Raw genomic sequence first — 23,255 nt, 5'->3', positions numbered from 1 at the left:
TTGGAGGAAACAGACTGGAATCATTTTTAGCAATTAATTTGTTGATGAGGCAAAATAGCTTTCTTTGGTCACCACCACAATCCTGTATTTTACTGGTGTAATATTCCTTCTTCACACTCTCACATGCATTGGTGAATTGGTTTCTCGCTTTTTTGAAAGAAATGTAATCATCATGAGAACGGGAATTTAGCCACCTTTTCTCAAGTTGGCGACGATGTCTCCTAAGAACGTTTAGAGATGATGTAAACCAGGGTCTTGAGGGCTTAACTGTGATGAGTTTTGTTCTAACAGGTGCGTGTTTATCCAGAAGTGAGATTAGCGTACCGTTGTAACAATCAATAAGTGACTGTAAATCATTTATAATAATAATAATAATAATAATAATAATAATAATAATAATAATAATAATAATAATAATAATAATTGTCTAACACTTCTTTTGCACCTCATTCGAAACTAGGTCAGATTACCGGCATTAGAGTTAAAGTTAATAGGGTATGGAGAAACATCTTAAAGATAAAGTCTTGGTCATGATGTTTTTTTCAGATTTTAACTTGTGAAAGTTCATATCAGCATTAAGGAAAACTGAATGGATATTGCAACTGTTTCCACATTATGTAGGGAACAGAGTGGTATGTTGTAACTGAACTGTGTAGACTTGGCGACAAAAACATTGCTGGCACTAAACACATTTCTAATGTTAAAGATAAGTTTAAAAACCCTTTCTGCTTGAATGAGATTTGATTGAGGAAACCTTGGATGTTGTTGTAACCTCATTATTCAATTGCAACTATTTATGTGGTTTGACACATTTCATAACATTTTTTGAGTTTAACCTTTGTGTTAGTTTATACTAATATCACCTTAATACCTTCCCTGGAGTTCAGTACTTGTCTTACAGTACTGATACTCAGCTATGCATGTGACTATGAAGAAGACAAATATGTGATGTGAAAGCCGAGCACAAGACTCCTTTGATGCTTGTATAACCATAAAAAAAAGGCATGAAGAAAACTGCCCAAAGCTTCAAGTTTCCTTCGTTATTTCGAAGATAAGAATTTATGGAAATTATTAAAAATAAGAAAACTTTTGAACTGTTCTAGACCTACCAGGATTTGGACCCTAAACCAAGACCAAGAGAATAATAAAATTTATAATTTGAAGCAGTGTTAATATCACCTTTCATGGGATTTATAGTAAGGCACATAACCGTGAGAATCTGTAAGATAAAAAATATACTTAAAGTTTACAGCAGTTTCAATCTACTTGCTTCTGAACTAAACAGTGAGGGTGGTGTCTTAATTTAACAAATTGTTATGGAAGTTGTCAATACTTGGTAAACTATTTACAAGCTAATAGTGGCCAAACATGATGTGGTAGGAATTAGAAAATATGCAATGAGATATAAGCAAGAAATTTTTTGAACAGAAATAAATGAATTTATAACAACCTTCAAGAACATCAGCTTAACCACCAATATGTGCTAGAAATGAAATAATAGTCACTTATGCTCTTTGCTTCATTCCTCAAACTACTATTCTGTAGCACAAAATTTTTAGAACCATTTGTTGTGAATCTTTCTCTTCTCAAAACAATTAATAAAAGGTGTTACAAATGAATGTATGATCTGATATTTCTCAAGTTTATTTTCCTTTAATAATATTGAAATCAAATATTACAAAACGATATAATGCAGTGTATTAAATATTACAAACCTTGGTCCCTGGCACCAAATGTTCCTATTTTCTAGGGCTGTGAGTTTTCGTTTAAAGACCTAAACGTTTAAACGGCCGATTTTTCGTTCGTTTAAACGTTTAAACGTTCGCGAAATCGCGAGAAAACGCCGAGCACGCTGAGCGTGCGAGCATAAAGGCGTGGGGTCCATAGGACCGCACTAGGGCCCTGGTGGGGCGAAGACCCCGGAAAAGGAAATTTTTGCGTGTGTGGCGATAAAAAAATTCGCAGTTGAGGATGCAAAATACTGACAACTTTTTTAATTTAAATTGTCACGAAGCTGATGAAAAATTTTAAATGACAAGTTAGAGTAGCTATATTATGTTATAAAATGAAAAGAGATTTAATCTGTCTTACAATCTTTAAAAAGTTTAACTTACAGAACCTCCGATATTATGAAACAAAAAACGTTCGGCAAAGCCCCGTTTCTAAACTGCCTAACAATGAATAGCGCACACTAAACGTACATCAGTTTACAACTGTAGTACGGTTTAACCCAACCTAAATACTGCGGTAGGATACTGTACATGTGCTCAGAATTTTCCCAGGTACATTTCCAAACAACTGTGCGCTCATCCCCTGTCTAACACCTGTTTGTTAACATTTTTGGCACGTTTCCAAGAAACGTTTCATGGAGTATTCCCCATGATACACGAGGCACAGTTCATACACGCAGCACAAGATATCAAGCTATGGCCATCTTTATGAAAGTAACCTTGTAATAAAATATGTTTTAGGCCACACGGCATGATTAACTAATGCTAAACATTTATTACCATGTTCTTGTAGAAAACGTCAAGTTCGCAAAATACAATTAGTTGTGTTTGTAGTAGTTACGTGAGATCCGTAACAGACGAGGTGGTTAGGCTATTTGCTATACACTTAACTATGGTAGGACATTATTTTGTACGTATATTTGGAAATTCTAGAAAATACTTTCTTTTCCCCCCGCTTAACACCAGATGTGGTCTTACGGTTTATTCATAAATGGGTGTACTAGAGCCTTGTTTACATGACATTAGTTGCATTTAGCACGATATGCCAGTTTCGCGTGAATTTTTCGAAAGTGTTTTGCTGGATCTTTCGTAAAACTTGAAAGGACCGAACTTACTTTTCGTACACAATTGGTAATTTCTCTACTGATTTTCAGAGTTTTTTTTTTACGATCTCCAATCGATACATTTCCTTTGATCATGTATTTGAATAACTATTACCAAGTCGAGTATTCGACCCGGTATTGTCTGGTCGGAGAGTTCAACGTGATGGACAGGGATTGTAATCATTTCGATTGAACATGCATTGACTGGATTATCTGCGCCGCCGCTGTCGGCTCGATATAAAGTACACTTGTGCCGCGAATCAGGAAGTTTTCACAAAAGGATAACAGCGTTCAAGTTTAAGCCATTCATATCGCCGGATACATCGGAGGGGGGGGGGACAAAAGTAGGATTACGTTCGCGGTTTATGATTCGACTGATCGTAGTGTTGTTATTTCGCGTAGTAGACAAAATAAACATGGGAATTGATACGCGATTTTTGCCAATAATTAAATTTTCAGTTGATTTCATAGTTTCGTTTAAACGTTTATTAAACGTTTAAACGATGTTTCGTTCGTTTACACGTTTAAACGTGTAAACGGCACAGCACTACTATTTTCACCCATCAATCCTCGTCTACCCCCTCCCCACCCCACCCACAATCACTATTTACCCATCTAGTAACCTTTGTTATTTACATGAACAGATTAAGAGGGAAATACTCTAAATCTGTTGCATGATATGGATAAAATTGAAAGCAAATAGTTAATAGCCATCTCTGTAATTTCTTCCTCAAAAGAATGAACTATTTCACACGTTTTTGTAGAAAAATAATTATTAAAAAGTTTACTTTTGATAATAATAACAATAACGATTGCAAAATAATATACATCTGTGAAGTTAAGATTTCCCTCTACCAGTAAAAAATAGAACACTGTTTTACTATAGGACAAAATGTACAAAAAAAAACACAAAAAAATCTTGCTATTGTTTGAGATCTTGAACATAACATACATCGTATTGCATCTTGCTCATGTCCAGATCTTTGAAGGAGCATTTTGAGGAAAAATTTAACAAATTTTCTGCCCTGTCAAGATACTTAAATCCCATGCCAGTGAAGGTCATTAATTTCACTAGACAACTTTAACCTCAAATAATGTATTCCAAGTGGAACAATTTCAAACATTATCAATGTGATTTCTGTTCCTAAAATATGAAAAATGTCTTGAGTGTTAACTATGGAAGATCAATGGATTTGTTCACCACTTTAACCACTGTAGGCTTGATTAAATTTACAATTAAATGCATAAAGCTTCTGTAATTGCTTCAAGAAAGTTGTTGTTTTTGGTTGAAAGCAATTTACTCCTTTCCTCCCATGTTGTAAGTCCTATTCATATAGGGTAAAATGAATTGGTTTGTTTACGAGGTAAGCACCCCCCCCCACCCCAATACAGAAATCATTGATACAAATATGTAGCTAACCTGTTGCATTATTGTTCAAAATTATACATGGCTTTAGAACTCATTTGTATACATATCCTCCAGTTCTGCTGTGTTAATTCTAGTTAAGAATGAAACTTCATGTCTTCTTATGGCATACATTTTTGTTACATGCGCAGTTTTATCAAGTTTTTTGAAACACACTTAGAAGGAAGTGAAAATACAAGGAACTCTTTTTTCTGATACCACAAATTTGCTACCATCGAAGAACAGAAAGTAAAACACAAAGTGTGTATTGCAGTCTAAGAAGTAAAATATTAAACTTTGTCGCACAAAAGAGAAAAAACTTTATGAAATGTTGGTCCGTCAAATGTAATACAAACTATTCCTGTGTAAATGAAAAAAAATCTACAATGGCAGAAAAGGAGACAAAAGTCCTCCAAGCAATTCTGGGATACTTATAAATATTGCAAAATTATGAGGAGATATCAGAAATGGAAAAGTTATCATGTGTGACATATTAACTTTCAATTTTGGGGAGGGCGTGAATCGCCCATTAACCTATAATAAATAGAAAGAAAATGCATTTGTTTTCAAATGTTGCAAAAATAGCCATCTTAATGAGCACTCAGTCCATAACTTATTTAGATTTAATACAAACCAATGACCTAGTTTTACGAACGCATTGTAATTAGTGACCATTTAGCAGTACATGTAATTATCCAGCAATGAGCTATGTTATAGACCCATTGTAATGAGTGACCATTTTGTAGTATGTGTAATTACCCAGCAATGAGCTATTTCGTAGACCCATTGATATTAGTCACCATTTAGCAGTACATGTAATTATCCAGCAATGAGCTATTTCGTAGACCCATTGAAATTAGTGACCATTTAGCAGTACGTGTAATTATCCAGCAATGAGCTACTTTGTAGACCCATTGAAATTAGTGACCAATTAGCAGTACGTGTAATTATCCAGCAATGAGCTATTTCGTAGACCCATTGAAATTAGTGACCATTTAGCAGTACATGTAATTATCCAGCAATGAGCTATTTCGTAGACCCATTGAAATTAGTGACCATTTAGCAATGCATGTAATTATTCAGCAATGAGCTACTTTGTAGACCCATTGAAATTAGTGACCATTTAGCAGTACGTGTAATTATCCAGCAATGAACTATTTCGTAGACCCATTGTAATTAATGACCATTTAGCAGTATGTGTAATTATCCAGCAATGAGCTATTTAATAGACCCCATTGTAATGAGTAACCATTTAGCAGTGTGTGTTTTCTATTGTCTACTATCTATTGTTGTTACGTTGCAAGACAATATTACAACTGTAATTCATGTTATTGATCCACTAATCAAGCTATGCCTGTTTGACTTTAAAATATGTTGAACAATCAATACCTTGCTTTGTGCACCCTAGGACAATCAACTTTTGAATATATAACTGTTAACTGTTAAATACTTTTGAATATGAACCTCAGTTTCATCTTATTTTTCTCCAAATTTTTTCAAAAGTTTCAAATCAATAATCCAGCTATTGACTCCAAACCGTCCAAAAGTGTGATACAAACTTTTCTTGCAAAGCAAATACTGCAAAACCAAATACCAAAGAAGCAGCTTGCTTTTCCAACATGGCTGAAAACTCATTAAATATATATCCCTTGATGTTATTGATTAAACTTTTTTTCATTTATAAGAAGTTTTTGAAATTTCCTGATAAAAAAAGACTTGAAACATAGAGATATATGTTGTTTTACTGATCAAATTTACCTTGCCATCAACAATAACAGAGTAACTGGTCAATATGCTAATGGCCATCACAATGTGACAACGAACAACATCTCGCCTTTAAATAAAGGACCTGGTTTCATCCCACAACGAAACAGTTAACGAAAATTACCATTAATGTATATCTGGTCACGGTCCCTCGTTAGAATTTAGTTACACCCGATCATGTCTTACTTAATCAAAAACTGTTTCAAACTGTATACAGGACTATTAACTCTACAGGGTGACAAATATTTGTAAATACATCATTTCTTAACAAGACTGCAAGCCCACGATGGTTGGATGAGTACTGTCCTGAACATACTAAACGTAGGTAGATGCCATGCTATGTATATTCCATTTTGAATCTGTTATCAGTTCCAATCGTTCCAAGAATCCAGTGTTTGATAGGGGAACCATGCAACCCATATAATCCATTCACTTCTTTACCAGGAAACACCGGCTAAGATGAAACATTCTCAATGACGTAATTTAGGATTCACGTTATCGACGGCCATATTTCTGGGATGTTTCCTGAGCAACACATTGGCAAAACATTTGTTAAGATGGTGGCTTTCATCTCTGTACCTTGAGCTGCTTCAGACTGAATCTCATTGTTATTGGATGTTGAAATAATTAATTGTATTTTTGTTCACAAAGACAAGAGATTGCACCTCCTGCCATCTATTTAAATATTTTATGTATCTTCTTCATCGCTGTTTTGATTTCTGAAAAGTTTGGTCTGTCCTCTGGTTCTTTCCTCCAGCAGGCCTGGATCCATTCCCAGACGGCATCTGGACATTCGGGAGGCTGGTTCATCCGATAAACTGAAATTGGGGAGAAGATAGGCTAATAACCACGACAACGACAAACTGGCACGGGCGTCACACGGTCGCTATGGTAGTGGTCAATATTGAGACATTTTAGGCATATTTCCAATTATGTCAGACTTTTTTCTACATCATTTGTATCATTCATATATATATGTAACTAGCAATAGTTAAGTGTCTTTTATGTAAAGTAAAGATGGCATTTTTTTGAGAACAAAAATTAGGAAGCAGATACAGCTTTTAAAAATTGGAACCCCCCTCGCCTCCCCTCCCCCAAAGAATAATTCATTAACTGTCTGGTACAACTTTGGTAACCCCCTATTATACCTACTGTAGCTTTCTCGTGTAACTATAGTAACCAACTGGGGACCACCTGGTGTAACCTTTGTTATCTATGAGATATCATCTTTTGATTGTAATTTGAAATTGCAAACAGTAAGTACTATTATTTTCCAGTACATCTGGCCAATATTCTTATTTTGCTTAAAGGGGGGAGGGTAAGGTTAAGTTGACCACTGTTTTTCAGTACTTACCACCCTCTATTTTCTCTCTGGCCTCATTGTTATTCATGCCGGGGTATGGAGTGCTACCTCTGGAGAATATCTCCAAGAGGAGTACTCCAGACGTCGGAGAGCGACGTGTATCTTCCTGGAAGAGGATGGAAAAAGGAGAAGCAGAACAGGTTGATTCGTGAGGAGATAGATGATGCAAGTCTCACATTGAATGAAAGAGTCAAAACACATATTTATATATATGAAGTTATATTTATGCAATCAATTTAATTTGTATCAGGACAAGATTTGAATGCTAGTACCTATCTGTTGATATTTCAAGCTTTGATGTAAGCTCGGGGCAATCTTTTAGCTCATACCAGCATGCTGGTGTGAGCTATTGTTACAGTGCGGCGTCTATCACTCTATCCGTCAACAATTGGTAAAACCGCTCCCACTCACACAATGTTTATTGGAATTTCATGAAACTTGGACACAAGGACCATTGGGTATAGGGCCATCAGAGATGGTCCGAAATTTGGGGTCAAAGGTCACCTGTGGGCCGTAATGGGCCACTTTGTGGAAATACGCAAAATGCTTCTTCTCCTACAGATTCCATGGTACAATGTTGAGGGTTTGTCACGATAGTACTATGGTAGTTTTACCTTCAGGGTGTTCATGAATTTGAGATCAAAGATCAACTAGGGGTCTTTTGTGGCCCGGGCCGTGGCCCTATATTTTCAAATTGCTTCCGTTCGTATAGTGTATGGCCAGTTATAATGAAACTTGGTCACAACGTTCCTCGGGATGAGGGTTACGAGGGGTGTTCGGAAAATTGAGGTCAAATGTCATTTAGGGGGCCATCGGGGGTCATTCTTTGTAATATTTTCAAATATCTCAATCTCCTCAAGATTTTGATGGATCACATTCAAAGTTGAACTGATGATTGTTGGATTGTGTATGAATAAGGTGATGCCTAATAATTTTTGGTCAAAAGTTAATTAATTACAATTAATCCCCATTGTTTAAAAAAATCTGAGCCTTCACCTTTTTGCCAAAGCTCCTTTAATTTGTCTCCCAGTCTCTGCAGTGTTTGTTTACATTTGTGGTTAAGCTCTGCAGAGGCTGTTAGTGGAATTAAAGCAGGATTGGGAGTTGTTATTAACTGTTGAACTGAAAGCATGAGAGCCCTATAGCCAATCAGCACTTGCCGATTCTTAGAAGTCTTTGAGCCTGAGGTTTGTAGGCAGCCAGCCAAAATTTTGGGAAGGCTTGCTTGTGAAATTATGTCTGCCCAGATAGAGGGGAGAAAGTTTAATAGGGTAGGTCAGTGGTATTGTTTGAGAGAGTGGGTGAAATAGGATTTAAAGGGGGAAAATAGGATTTATAGCCAGTGGTGTGGCCAGGATTCTGCTAACGGAGGGGGGGGGGGGGGGTTATCGCTGTTTTGAGCTAGGGGTAAAAATTTGTCTTTGAACCTAAAATGTTTGGCCTCATGGGCCCAAAATTGGTGGAATCTGAAAAATGGCCTGAAATTTTGTGGGCCATAAAGTTTTGTGGGCCCTACATTTTTGAGCTCGAAAAGGTATGAGCCCTGCACCATTGGTGCTCTAGTTACGGATTTTGCCTGGTTGTCCATCTGACAACCCGACCTTACAGTTTGTTTGTCAAAAAAAAAATGTATATTTATGTATCACATAACAATGACCAATATATTCACTGTAGGAAGGATTGATTCGACCATAGATTAGATTAGATTGATCAGTTGATTGAGTAGATTTGATTGATTAGATTCATCAGTTGGAATCAAACAGGACTATATCTGAGCCTTATGATGTTTTGATTTATATATTTGGTTATTGATTCAAAGAGCTACAGTATGATGTTCCAACTGTTTAAACAAATTATTCTTATTTTTTGAATAAGGGGGGGGAGGGGCTGGGGGGGGGATAAAAGAGCTATATCCTTACATTATCAATGAATTTGGACAAATAAATTCTCAGATGCCAGCCAGGGTGCTCATTATGGATTCCAAGGGCTCAGGTAAACTCTTCAATGAAGTTGATTGTAAGTATGATTGTAAGTGTTTTACATAATAAAACGATTTTCAAAATGTTTCCTTGTGTTTTATTTCAAATTGAGAATAAATAAAAACGTCCTGATTGAGAATGAGAAATAAAAGCTTAATGTTTTGGCCAGACAAAATCATTAAATTTTGGAAAAAAAAAAATTCTCAAATGCCACTCAGGATGCTCATTATGGATTCCAAGAGCTTGTGTATACTATTCAATGAAGGTAAGTGTCAGTGACACTAATAAAATGATTTTCAAAATGTGTCTTTGTACTTTCTTTAAATTGAGAACGAATAATCTCATTATTGCTTAATAAGAAGGACACCCTCTAAACAGTGTAGAAAAAAACTTTAAAAAATTGGCCAAAAAAAAAAAAAGAAGAGAATTGATAAGGCTATAAGCTATGCAAAATCCCGAAAATTTTGACCAAAAAAAAAAAGTTCTCAAATGCCAGTCAGGATGCTCATTATAGATACCAAGAGCCCAGACATGCTTCTCTCTGAAGTGGCAGCCTATGGAATTTTTAGCCTATTAAAATGATTCTCAAAATGTTTCATTATAAATTCTCTCAAATTGAGAATGAATAATATCACTGTTGCTTAAAAAGGACACCCTCTATCCAATGCATATGTGTGGAAAGAACTAAAAAAGGTCATGATTTTTGGCAAAAAAAAAAAACAACTCATAAGGCTATAGCCAAACAAAATCATCAAATTTGGAGACAAAAAAAAAAGTTCTCAAATGCCAGTCAGGATGCTCATTATGGATTCCCAGAGCCCAGATATGCTTCTCTCTGAAGTTAAAAGTGGAAGTCTATGGAATTTTTAGGCTATTAAAATGATTCTCAAATGTTTCATTATAAATTCTCTCAAATTGAGAATGAATAATATCATTGTTACTTAATAAGAAGGACACCCTCTATCTAATGCATATGCATGAAAGAACTATAAAGGTCATGATTTTGGCCAAAAAAAACTCATAAGGCTATAGCCAAACAAAATCATTAAATTTGGAGACAAAAAAAAAAAAGTTCTCAAATGCCAGTCAGGATGCTCATTATGGATTCCCAGAGCCCAGATATGCTTCTCTCTGAAGTTAAAAGTGGAAGTCTATGGAATTTTTAGCCTATTAAAATGATTCTCAAAATGTTCATTATAAATTCTCTCAAATTGAGAATGAATAATATCATTGTTACTTAATAAGAAGGACACCCTCTATATAATGCATATGCATGAAAGAACTATAAAGGTCATGACTTTGGCCAAAAAAAAACTCATAAGGCTATAGCCATACAAAATCATTAAATTTTGGAAACCCAAAACAGTTCTCAAATGCCAGTCGGGATGCTCATTATTGATTCCCAGAGCCCAGATATGCTTCTCTCTGAAGTTAAAAGTGGTAGTTTATGGAATCTTTAGCCTATTAAAATGATTCTCAAAATGTTTCATTATAAATTCTCTCAAATTGAGAATGAATAATATCATTGTTGCTTAATAAGAAGAACACCCTCCATCCAATGCATATGTGTGGAAAGAACTAAAAGGGTCGTGATTTTTACCCCCCCCCCCCTCCCCAAAGTAAGGCTTTGGCCATACAAACTCAATAAATTCAGACAAAAAAAGTTCTCAATGCCAGTCAGGATGCTCATTATGGATACCCAGAGCCCAGATATGCTTCTCTCTGAAGTTAAAAGTGGTAGCATATGGAATTTTTAGCATATTAAAATGATTCTCAAAATGTTTCATTATAAATTCTCTCAAATTGAGAATGAATAATATCATTGTTGCTTAATCAGAAGGACACCCTCCATCCAATGCATATGTGTGGAAAGAACTAAAAGGGTCATGATTTTCACCCCCCTCCCCTTTGTAAGGCTTTGGCCATACAAACTCAATAAATTCAGACAAAAAAAAGTTCTCAATGCCAGTCGGGATGCCAAGAGCCCAGATATGCTTCTCTCTGAAGTTATAAGTGGTAGTTTATGGAATTTTTAGCATATTAAAATGATTCTCAAAATGTTTCATAATAAATTCTCTCAAATTGAGATTAATATCATTGTTGCTTAATAAGAACGACACCCTGTATCTAATGCACATGTGTGGAAAGAATTAAATAGGTCATGATGTTTGCCATATGGTCGCAACTTTACAAATTTAGTGAATTTGGAGAACGAAAGTTCTCAATTGACAGTCAGGATGCTCCCTATGTTTTCATACAGAGCTCAGAAATATGCTTTACTATGCAGTTTCTATGTTTTTTTAGAATTTCTTTCAAGGTGGGAATGGTTCTTCTCATTCCATCTATTTTTGTAAAATTAAATGAAATTAGAAAATCAGAAATTTGCTTTTCTATCCAGATAAAAGTGGTAGTCTATGGAATTTTAAGCCTCATGATATCATAACAATTTTCAAAGTGTTTTAGAATAACCTTCTTTTAACCTGGGAATGAATAATACATTATTACATAATTCAAAAAGACACCCTCCATCCTATGCATATACTTAAAAGGTCATGATTATGGTAAAATATAGAGTTATTTTTAAAGGGTTAAAATTCCCAATAAACCACTTTAAACTGATCCTAGACAAGCATATCTGGTAACTCATAATGAGCATTCTATCTGTCATTTGAAAGGTTTTTTTTTTCCGACCGAATTTAGGGTTCTATTTATTATTGTTTAGCATTGGGTGTTTATTACTATCTGTTTTAGGCTTTTACAATAATTGTCTTACTGTACTATTGTTTCTCATACTTATTTATATTTATAAACATAGACTATGATTTAATCTTTTGTGCATTTTGTGTTGTTTTTAAAATTATTTTACTATTTACATACTTCTGAAGTTGTTTTGTATTTTTTTTATTGTCGTTTAGTACAAGTGTTTTTTATATTGTTGGGCTTTTACATTTTATGCCTTATTGGTTCTATATATTTAATATTTAGGTTTTTGTTTCTATTTGTTTTTAGGCTTTACATTTGCAAAGCGCTTTGAGCAGTGTTGCTGATTATGCGCTTAAAATATTACTTATTATTATTAATATTATTGACTGATGATTTTTTAATTAGCTTTTTTAATTAGCTTTTTTAATTAGATTTTTTAATTAGCTGATGATTTTTTAATTAGCTTTTTAATTCTTTCCAAAACTATGGTAAGGATGGAAGTTGTCCTACTGCATTAAGTTCAAATAATATGCTACATTCTCAATTTGAAAGGAAGTGAAATGAAACATTCTGATAATTATTTTAATATTTAGAGGTTTAAACAGTCCATAGACTTCAACTATTAGTTTCAGTATAAAGCATATTTCTGAGCTCTGGGAATTTATAATGAGCATCCTGACTGGCATTTGAGTACCTTTGTTGATTTTTGCATGGCTGAAACCTAATGACTTTTTTGTGGCAAATCATGTCTTCCTGTTTTCTCCACAAGCAACAATGATATAATAAATTCCTAATTTGAAAGAAGTTATAACAAAACATTTTAAAAATCATTTTAATATTTAGCGGCTCAAAGTTCCATAGACTAACTATTTAACTTGGAATCCATAATGAACATCCTGACTGGCATTTGAGAACTTTCTATTTTTTTTGGGTCCATATTTAACAGTTTTGTAGGCTGAAACCTTATAATTTTGTTTTATTTTATGGCCCAAAAAATGACCTTTTAAGTTGAGAGTATCCTTCTGAATTAAGCAACAATTATATCAATTCCTAATTAAAAGAAGTTATAATAAAACATTTTAAAAAATCATTTTAATATTTAGAGGCTTTTGGTTCCATAGACTAAAACTTTAAAATCAGAACTTTCTATTTTTGTTTGTCCAACTTTAACAGTTTTGTTACTCTAAAACCATAAAATTATTTTAATATTATAAGAGGCCTAGCTCTGAGAATCCATAATGGGCATCCTGACTGGCATTTGAGAAATTGTCATTTGGTCCAAATTAAATAAGTTTGTAAAATTAAATTTAAGTTAAATTTAAATTAACTAAGTTATGATTTTCTTTAGCTAAACCATGACCTTTATAAGTATTTCCACAATGATACATAGGATGGTGTGTGTCTTTCTGAATTAAGCAACAATCATATAATGCAATCCAAATTTGAAAGAAATTATTATGACAAATTTTGAAAATCATTTTATGCACATTTCTGAGCTTTGAGATGCCATTATGAGTATCCTGACTTCTGTCCAAATTGAATGATTTTTGATAATATTTGAAAACAATCATGACCTTTTAAGGCCTTTCCAAAATTACGCATAGGGTGGAGGGGTGTCCTTCAGCAAAAAGCAACAATGGCATTTGAAAACTTCTGCCAAATTGAAAGTTTTGTAGGGCCATATATAGCCTATGACTTTTTTTTTTAATTCTTTAGCAAAAATCATGACTGTTTTAATTCTTTCCAAAATTATGCATAGAATGTCTTTTATTCTCAATTATCAGGTCTGGATGCTCTTTATGGATTCCTAGAGCCCTGGTTTGCATTTGTTTAGTGGTAGTCCCTAATTATCAAAATGATTTCATATAACACAAAATCATTCAATTTAGATTCTCAGCATCAAGAATTTTATGCTTTTCTCTGAAGCTAAAAGTGGCATGTTAAGAGGGTTAAAACTCCATTTTTTGCTGTGGCTAAAATTCTGACCTTTTTTAAATTCTTTCTAATATTATACCTAGATTGGAAGTTGTCATTCTGATTTAAGTTATTATTACTTCTGAATTATTACTTCTGACTTATTACGTATGAGTACTTATTACTTCTGAGTTATTATTACTGAATTAAGTAATATAATCAGTTCCCACATTGATAAAAGTTATAGCCATTTTTTGTAAAATCACTTTAATTTTTAGAGGGTAAAACTTCTAAAGACTACCACCTTTAACTCCATTTTTTTTTCTGTGGCTACAATCGTGACCTATTTTTAATTCTTTCTAATATTATACCTAGATTGAAAGTTGTGATTCTGAATTAAGTTAGATGAATATGATCTGTTCCTACATTGAAAGAGGTTATAGACATTTTTGGGGAAAATCACTTTAATGTTTAGAAGGTTAACTTTCTGAGAAAAGAACATTTCTGGGCTCTGGGAATCTATTTTAGAACTTTCATATTTTGTCCAAACTATAATGATATTGTACATGCTTATAAATACCTTATTTTGTTTGCCTTATGATGATTTTTAATTATTTGCCAAAATATTGACCTGTTTCTAAAATGATTTGATCCCAATTATTTATTATGTAACGGGCAATAGCCTTGTGATTCAATTTGTTTTTGGCCACACTCATTTTATCTTTTCATTTTAACTCAATACATGTTTCTGCATTTGAAAACTTTCGTTTTGGTCCAAATTTAATGATTTTGTAAGGCTAAAACCTTATGATTTTTTTCATTTTTGGCCAAAATCATGACCATTTAAGTTTTTTTCCACAATTACACATAAAATGGAGGGTTTCCTTCTGTGTTAGGCAACAATGGATACAATCAATTCCAAATTTGAAAGAAGTTATAAGAAAATATGTTAAAAATCATTATAAATATTTAGAGGCTTTAAGTTCCATAGACTAACACTTTTTACTTCAGAGAAAAGCATATTTCTGGTCTCTGGGAATCCATAATGAGCATCCTGACTGGCATATGAGAACCTTTTTATACTTGTCCCAATTTTATGTTTTGTAATGCTAAAACTTAATGATTTTTGTTTTACTTTTTACCAAAATCATGACCTTTTAAGTTGTTCCACAAATATATGCATATGATTTAGGGTGTCCTCCTAAATTCAGCAACAATGATATAATTCATTCCCAATGTAATAGAAGTTATGAAAAACATTTTGAAAATCATTTTAATAAGCATAAAAATCCATACATTACCACTTTTAACCTTCAGAGAAAAGTATGTTTCCAAGCTCGGAGAATCAGTAATGAGCATCCTGACTGGCATTTGAGAACATTTTGTTTGTTCAAGGTAATTGATTTAGTAAGACTATTCATATCGCCTTACGAATTTTTAAATTTTCCACCAAAACAAAATATCATGACCATTTTCATTCTTTCCACAATGATGCGTAAGAGACAAAGGCTGTCCCTCCTAAAGTAAGCAACAATGATATAATACATTCCCAATGTGAAAGAAGTAATTATGAAACATTTTGAAAATCATTTTAATAAGCAAAAAAATCCATACACTACCACTTTTAACTTCAGAGAATAACATATTTTTGAGCTCTGGGAATCCATAATGAGCATCCTTACTGGCATCGAGAACTTTTTTTTTGTCCAAAATTTAAGTTTTGTAAGGCCTTGTAAGCCTTACAAGTTTTTTTTTGGCCGCCAAAATCATGACCTTTAAGTTTTTCCACAATAATGCATAGGATGGCAGTGTCCTTCCGTATAAAGCAACAATGATATAATACATTCCCAGTAATTATGAAACATTTTGAAAATCATTTAATAAGCGTAAAAATCCATACACTACCACTTTTAACTTCAGAGAAAAGTATGTTTCCAAGCTCTGGTTCCGTCATGGGCATCCTGAGTGGCATTGGAGAACTCGTTGAGTTTTTGGCCCCAATTTAGATATCATGAACAGTTTAATTCTTTCCACGGTGATGCATTAGATGGAAGGTGTCCTTCTGAAGGAAGCAATATGATATAAAACATTCCCAATGTGAAAAGAATTATTAGAAACATTTTGAAAATCATTTTAATAAGCATAAAAATCCATACACTACCACTTTTAACATCAGAGAATAGCATATTTTTGAGCTCTGGGAATCCATAATGAGCATCCTGACTGGCATTTGAGAACTTTTTTTTTTGTCCAAAATTTAACAGTTTTGTAAGGCCTTGTAAACCTTACAAGTTTTTTTTTTTTTTTGCCGCCAAAATCATGACCTTTAAGTTTTTTCCACAATAATGCATAGGATGGAGGGTGTCCTTCTGTATAAAGCAACAATGATATTATACATTCCCAATGTGAAAGAAGTTATAATGAAACATTTTGAAAATCATTTCAATAAGCATAAAAATCCATAGACTAAACACATTTTAACTTCAAAAAGAAGCATATTTCTGAGCTCTGGGAATCCATAATGAGCATCCTGACTGGCATTTGAGAACTTTCTTTTTTTTGTCCAAAATTTAACAGTTTTGTAAGGCTAACACCTAACAAGTTTTTTTGGTGGCCAAAATCATGACCTTTTTAGTTCTTTCCACACATATGCATTAGATAGAGGGTGTCCTTCTGAATTAAGCAACAATAATATCATACATTCCCAATGTGAAAGAAGTTATAATGAAACATTTTAAAAATCATTTCAATAAGCATAATAATCCATAGAATAACACATTTTAACTTCAGAGAGAAGCATATTTCTGAGCTCTGTGAATCTATAATGAGCATCCTGACTGGCATTTGAGAACTTTTTTTTTGGTCCAAATTTAATGAATTTTTATGGCTATAAACCTTATGAGTTTTTTTTTTGGTTGGCCAAAATCATGACCTTTTAAGTTCTTTCTACACATATGCATTAGATAAAGGGTGTCCTTTTGAATTAAGCAACAGTGATATCATACATTCCCAATGTGAAAGAAGTTATGATAAAACATTTTGAAAATCATTTTAATAAGCATAAAAATCCATAGACTAACACATTTTAACTTCAGAGAGAAGCATATTTCTGAGCTCTGGGAATCCATAATGAGCATCCTGACTGGCATTTGAGAACTTTCTATTTTTGTTTGTCCAAATTTAACAATTTTGTAGTGCTAAAACCTTACAATTCTTTTGCCAAAAATCATGACCTTTTTAAGTTTACCTACAATTATACATTAGATAGAAGGTGTCCTTCTGCATTAAGCAACAATGATATCACCAATTCCTAATTTGAAAGAAGTTATAATAAAACATTTTGAAAATCATTTCAATAAGCATAAAAATACATAGACTAACACATTTTAACTTCAGAGAGAAGGATATTTCTGAGCTATGGGAATCTATAATGAGCATTCTGACTGGCATTTGAGAACCTTTTTTTGTCCAAATTTTAACAATTTTGTAGGGCTAAAGCCTTATAATTTTGTATAATTTTTTGCCAAAAATCATGACCTTTTTAAGTTTTACCACAATTATACATAAAATAGAGGGTGTCCTTCTGAATTAAGCAACAATGATATAATCAATTCCTAATTTAAAAGAAGTTATAACAAAACATTTTAAAAATCATGCTTTAAGTTCCAAAGACTAACACATTTCAGAAGAAAAGCATATTTCTGAGCTCTAGGAATCCATAATGAGCATCCTGACTGGCATTTGAGAACTTTCTATATCTGTTTGTTCAAATTAAACAATTTTGTAAGGCTAAAACCTTATAATTTTGTTTTAATTTTTGCCAAAACTATTGACCTTTTAGGTTTTTCCACAATTATGCATCATATAGAGGGTGTCCTTCTAAATTAGGCATCTATGATATAATCAATTCCAAATTTGAAAGAGATATAATAAAACATTTTAAAAATCATTTAAATATTTAAAGGCTTTAAGTTCCATAGACTAACACATTTCAGAAGAAAAGCATATTTCTGAGCTCTAGGAATCCATAAATGAGCATCCTGACTGGCTATTGAGAACTTTCTATTTTTGTTTGTCCAAATTAACAATTTTGTAGGGCTAAAACCTTATAATTTTGTTTTAATTTTTGCCCAAACTATTGACCTTTTAGGTTATTCCCACAATTATGCATTAGATAGAGGGATGTCCTTCTAAATAAGGCATCAATGATATAATCAATTCCAAATTTGAAAGAGATATAATAAAACATTTTGAAAATCATTTTAATATTTAGGGACTTACATTCAATAGACTATCACTTTTAATGTCAGAATAAAACATATTTCTGAGTTCTGGGAATCCGTTATAAGCATCCTGACTGGCATTTTGAGAACTTTTCCTTCTTGATATTGTAAGAATTTGAATTTTAAAATGATAATTTTCTTTTGAGGTCATCTATTTTTTTAATTTTTGACCAAATTCATGAACTTTTTAATTGTTTCCGTAACTATGTGTGGGATGGAAGGTGTCCTTTTGATTTAAGCAATAATGATAGTTTACCATTTCAAAGATATTATAACAAACATTTTGAAAATCATTTGAGTATTCAGAGGTTTAAATTCTCAATATTTTAGCACCCTGACTTAATATTTGAGTCCTTTTTTAAAACCTTCCTTAAAAATATTGTAAGTCTTTAGTCATTATGATTTTTTTTTTCTAGAATCACAAAATTTTTAAATTTTTCCCAAAGTCATGCATAGGTCACCCTGTTGATTATAAAAATGCAAAGAGTTCAATTAAATTCAGTGTTTTTTAAAGCTATATTATAATTTGAGGCTTAATATTTCATAGAACCCCACTTTTAACTCGAGAATAAACCAGACCCTAGTTTGGGGGGAATTCCTAGTTTCTAAACTGTTTAATTTTTGCTAAATATTAAGGTTTGCATAACCTGTGATAATTTTTCAATTTTCAGCAACAAAGCACAAATTCCTCTTGCTTAATAAAAAACGTGCCATCATTTGTTGATGACGTTAAAATGCCCCTAATGTTAATTATTATGACCAAAAAATAAAAAATAAATAAATAAATAAATAAAAAATAAAATAAAAAATAAAAAAATAATAATAATAATATTCCACTTTAAGCGCTTTACAGAAGATATGTTACCCCTGGTCAATGATAACCTGTCCCAGAGACAATCCCTCCAGGCGGCTGCAGTTATATACTGCGCCCAATGACAAGTTACCTCACAGGTACCCATTTAACCCCTGGGTCGAGGGAGGCAATTGAGATAAAGCATCTTGCCCAAGGACACAACGTAATGGACTAGGCAGGAGTCGAACCAGCAATCCTTGGATCACAAGTCCGACGCCTCAGCCAATCGTCCACAACACTCTCTAAGGTTTTGAACACGCAGGTTTTGAAACAGACCCACAGAATATTTCACTTTTATATAGCGCTTATACCAGCAATAGGTATCAAAGCACTTTACAGAAGATATGTTATCCCTGGTCAATGATAACCTGTCCCAGAGACAATCCCTCCAGGCGGCTGCAGTTATATACTGCGCCCAATGACAAGTTACCTCACAGGTACCCATTTAACCCCTGGGTGGAGGGAGGCAATTGAGATAAAGCATCTTGCCCAAGGACACAACGTAATGGACTAGGCAGGAGTAGAACCAGCAATCCTTGGATCACAAGTCCGATGCCTTAGCCAATCGTCCACAACACTCTCTAAGGTTTTGAACACGCAGGTTTTGAAACAGACCCACAGAATATTTCACTTTTATATAGCGCTTATACCAGCAATAGGTCTCAAAGCGCTTTACAGAAGATATGTTATCCCTGGTCAATGATAACCTGTCCCAGAGACAATCCCTCCAGGCGGCTGCAGTTATATACTGCGCCCAATGACAAGTTACCTCACAGGTACCCATTTAACCCCTGGGTGGAGGGAGGCAATTGAGATAAAGCATCTTGCCCAAGGACACAACGTAATGGACTAGGCAGGAGTAGAACCAGCAATCCTTGGATCACAAGTCCGATGCCTTAGCCAATCGTCCACAACACTCTCTAAGGTTTTGAACACGCAGGTTTTGAAACAGACCCACAGAATATTTCACTTTTATATAGCGCTTATACCAGCAATAGGTCTCAAAGCGCTTTACAGAAGATATGTTATCCCTGGTCAATGATAACCTGTCCCAGAGACAATCCCTCCAGGCGGCTGCAGTTATATACTGCGCCCAATGACAAGTTACCTCACAGGTACCCATTTAACCCCTGGGTGGAGGGAGGCAATTGAGATAAAGCATCTTGCCCAAGGACACAACGTAATGGACTAGGCAGGAGTCGAACCAGCAATCCTTGGATCACAAGTCCGATGCCTTAGCCAATCGTCCACAACACTCTCTAAGGTTTTGAACACGCAGGTTTTGAAACAGACCCACAGAATATTTCACTTTTATATAGCGCTTATACCAGCAATAGGTCTCAAAGCGCTTTACAGAAGATATGTTATCCCTGGTCAATGATAACCTGTCCAAGAGACAATCCCTCCAGGCGGCTGCAGTTATATACTGCGCCCAATGACAAGTTACCTCACAGGTACCCATTTAACCTCTGGGTGGAGAGAGGCAATTGAGATAAAGCATCTTGCCCAAGGACACAACGTAATGGACTAGGCAGGAGTCGAACTAGCAATCCTTGGATCACAAGTCCGACGCCTTAGCCAATCATCCACAACACTCTCTAAGGTTTTGAACACGCAGGTTTTGAAACAGACCCACAGTAACTGCTTTTACCACTTCTTTGCCATACTCAGGCGCGTAGCCAGGAATTTGCCAAGGGAGGGGCGAACCTGTAGGCAAACTATCAGAGCCAAATATGGCTCTGCAAACTATCTTAGTGCAGCGCCATCACGAGTTGGCACGAAGCGTACAAGAAAACTTTGGCTGAAAATGCCTCCCAGATCGCTGGAAATGGCACTTCCCAGGCCTTGTAAGTTGCATTTAAGCATTTTCTATTTTGAAATTACTATATATCATAAAAATATCATGAAAATATACAAAAAAATTTGCTCAAGGGGGGGGGGGCGGTCGCCCCCTTGGCCCCACCTTGGCTACGCGCCTGGACATACTTATACACAACCTTTACCATAGTTCATGGCCTCAGGGGCCGCCATTTAATTGGTATCTGTCTCATGTTGTTGCTGTCGATCTGTTATTCCTCTTCTTCTCTCGACATTCCAAAATCGCTGATCTTCAGAATATTCTTCGCAACGACCAGACAATTCCTCGCTGCCAGGTCTCTGTCAATGAGGTGAAAGCATGACCATGAGTTTTACAGAGGTATACTGTGGGAGCATGGCAGTGACCATATATCAATCTACTAGATCTGCTGTAATATACAGAGAATTTGGCATCTCACGTTATTGGGCCCCTCCCAAAAAATGTCTCCCTACATTGAGGTTTCATTCCTTAATGTTGCCGCATTTTTGATAATGTTAACATCATTTCAATTCCACAGAGTGTTTTATTCTAACATTCGTGTAGATGGATAGGAGATCAATGGTGTGAGGTGTGGAGGGGGGGGGGGGTGCATGATGGTGGTGAGGTTCTATCTGTTAACAGAAAGTTACTTATCACTACAATTTACTAGCAGCATTCTACAATTACAACCATCAAGATCAAAACATCTAATTTCTAAAAGGAGTGGGAATGTCCCATTCTCCTTATTTGGTTAAGTAACGAGAATTGTCTTTAATTAGTATCCAGTTTTGACATTTTCCCTTTGAAAGCAGATATCACACAAAGTTTTATATAGACACGAATCCTGATTACTTATCTGAGTTCTTCTTGTTTGTTCCTCAACAAATACATACTAACATACATGCATACCCATGCCTACATCCATAAACCCACACACATACACATGTTTATTAATCCCAGGACAATTTCTAGTTTACCTGTGAATATAACTTTTGTCCTCCAAGTAAGCCATCCCTGACGCTGCGTCTTCACTCATTTGAATCCTTTCGGGGAAACTCAAGGTCTTGCTGTCATCTTGAAGGAACTTCAAAAGATCTCCTCCTGCAAAGGTGACAGAGAAGCAAACATCAGTCAGTAAAATCAATCTTTTTATACAATTTACTGATTTCATTTCATAAATCTATTGTTTTTAGTCTGTTTTGTGTGTATTAATTATGATACAAGCCTAAACGTACGCGAATAAAGTTCCTCTGTTCATGGTACATGTTGCACATCAGTGTAGAGCAAGCCAAAAACTACTAAAAGAGCTTATATATAATTGCAATCTTCTCTGAATGTGTAACCAGAAATACACCGTACAAAACTTCAATTTCTAGAAAATGTCACAGCATATTAATTTAGAAAGATATTTATAAGGATATTTATGATATACGAATATATATGGACAATATAAGGATATTTATAATATTTATTATTAGCCAGTCAAAATAGGTTACATTCAATCAACCAATACATCTCCAGTTAGGTGCATAGATCTTGAGTTGGGCTATTCAACTAGCATTGAGTAAACATTTTCCTCTTCGATAAAATTTCACGTTGTTTGCGACCAGAAAATACTTCTCCATACAACTAACCAGAGTGGCAGGGGATCCATACACAATAACATGTTGATGGTGTACCATATTCCCTAATGAATCAAAGGCAAAATTTGACCCCTAATCTAACTAATTTGATAGCTGTCACAGAAAAAAAGAACAAATGTCAAATCGATTTTTTTCTGGTTTTTGACCTTGTACAAGCTCCATGACGATGTAGATTGGATGTCTGTCTGTTGCCACGCCAATAAGTTTGACGATGTTGGGATGGTTGTATGTAGGCCTCTGAGAGGACTTCCTTCTCGTTGCAGCATCTACTGTGGCCTTGCACATCTTGACGGTGACAGGTTTATTCTTAAATGTCGCTTTGTGGACGTCACCGAAATGTCCCTGCATGTACACAAGAAAAAGGATGCTTATGAAACTAAAAGAACAATGCAGTCAACAAACCCACCCCCTCACCCACCCCACCCCCATTTTCATTTTATTAATATTTTATTTCACTGGGGGGGGGGGTGCAATAGAGAAGAGTTACAACCATATGGGATGTAATTTATACAGTTCTCACAAGATATTCATATAAAAATTCACTTTTTTTCTTCTTTTTTTTCACCTTAAATAAAGAATGCAGCAGTAGTATAGACAAAGAGATGTCACATGCGAGGTCATGTGATATGTCACATGAGAGCTCACAATATATGTCACATGAGAGGCAACCAGTGGCTT

General features: G+C 34.5%; 1 pseudogene; it reads right to left on the bottom strand.

Annotated features, from left to right (window-relative positions):
- Nucleotides 1-1,621: 1,621 nt before the first annotated feature.
- Nucleotides 1,622-23,255, bottom strand: part of LOC139959810 (tyrosine-protein kinase Fer-like) — a 34,606-nt pseudogene continuing 12,972 nt past the window's right edge.

Source organism: Apostichopus japonicus, chromosome 19, assembly GCF_037975245.1.
Source record: "Apostichopus japonicus isolate 1M-3 chromosome 19, ASM3797524v1, whole genome shotgun sequence".
Taxonomy (NCBI): Eukaryota; Metazoa; Echinodermata; class Holothuroidea; order Aspidochirotida; family Stichopodidae; genus Apostichopus; species Apostichopus japonicus.
This window is presented reverse-complemented; position numbering and strand designations above follow the sequence as displayed.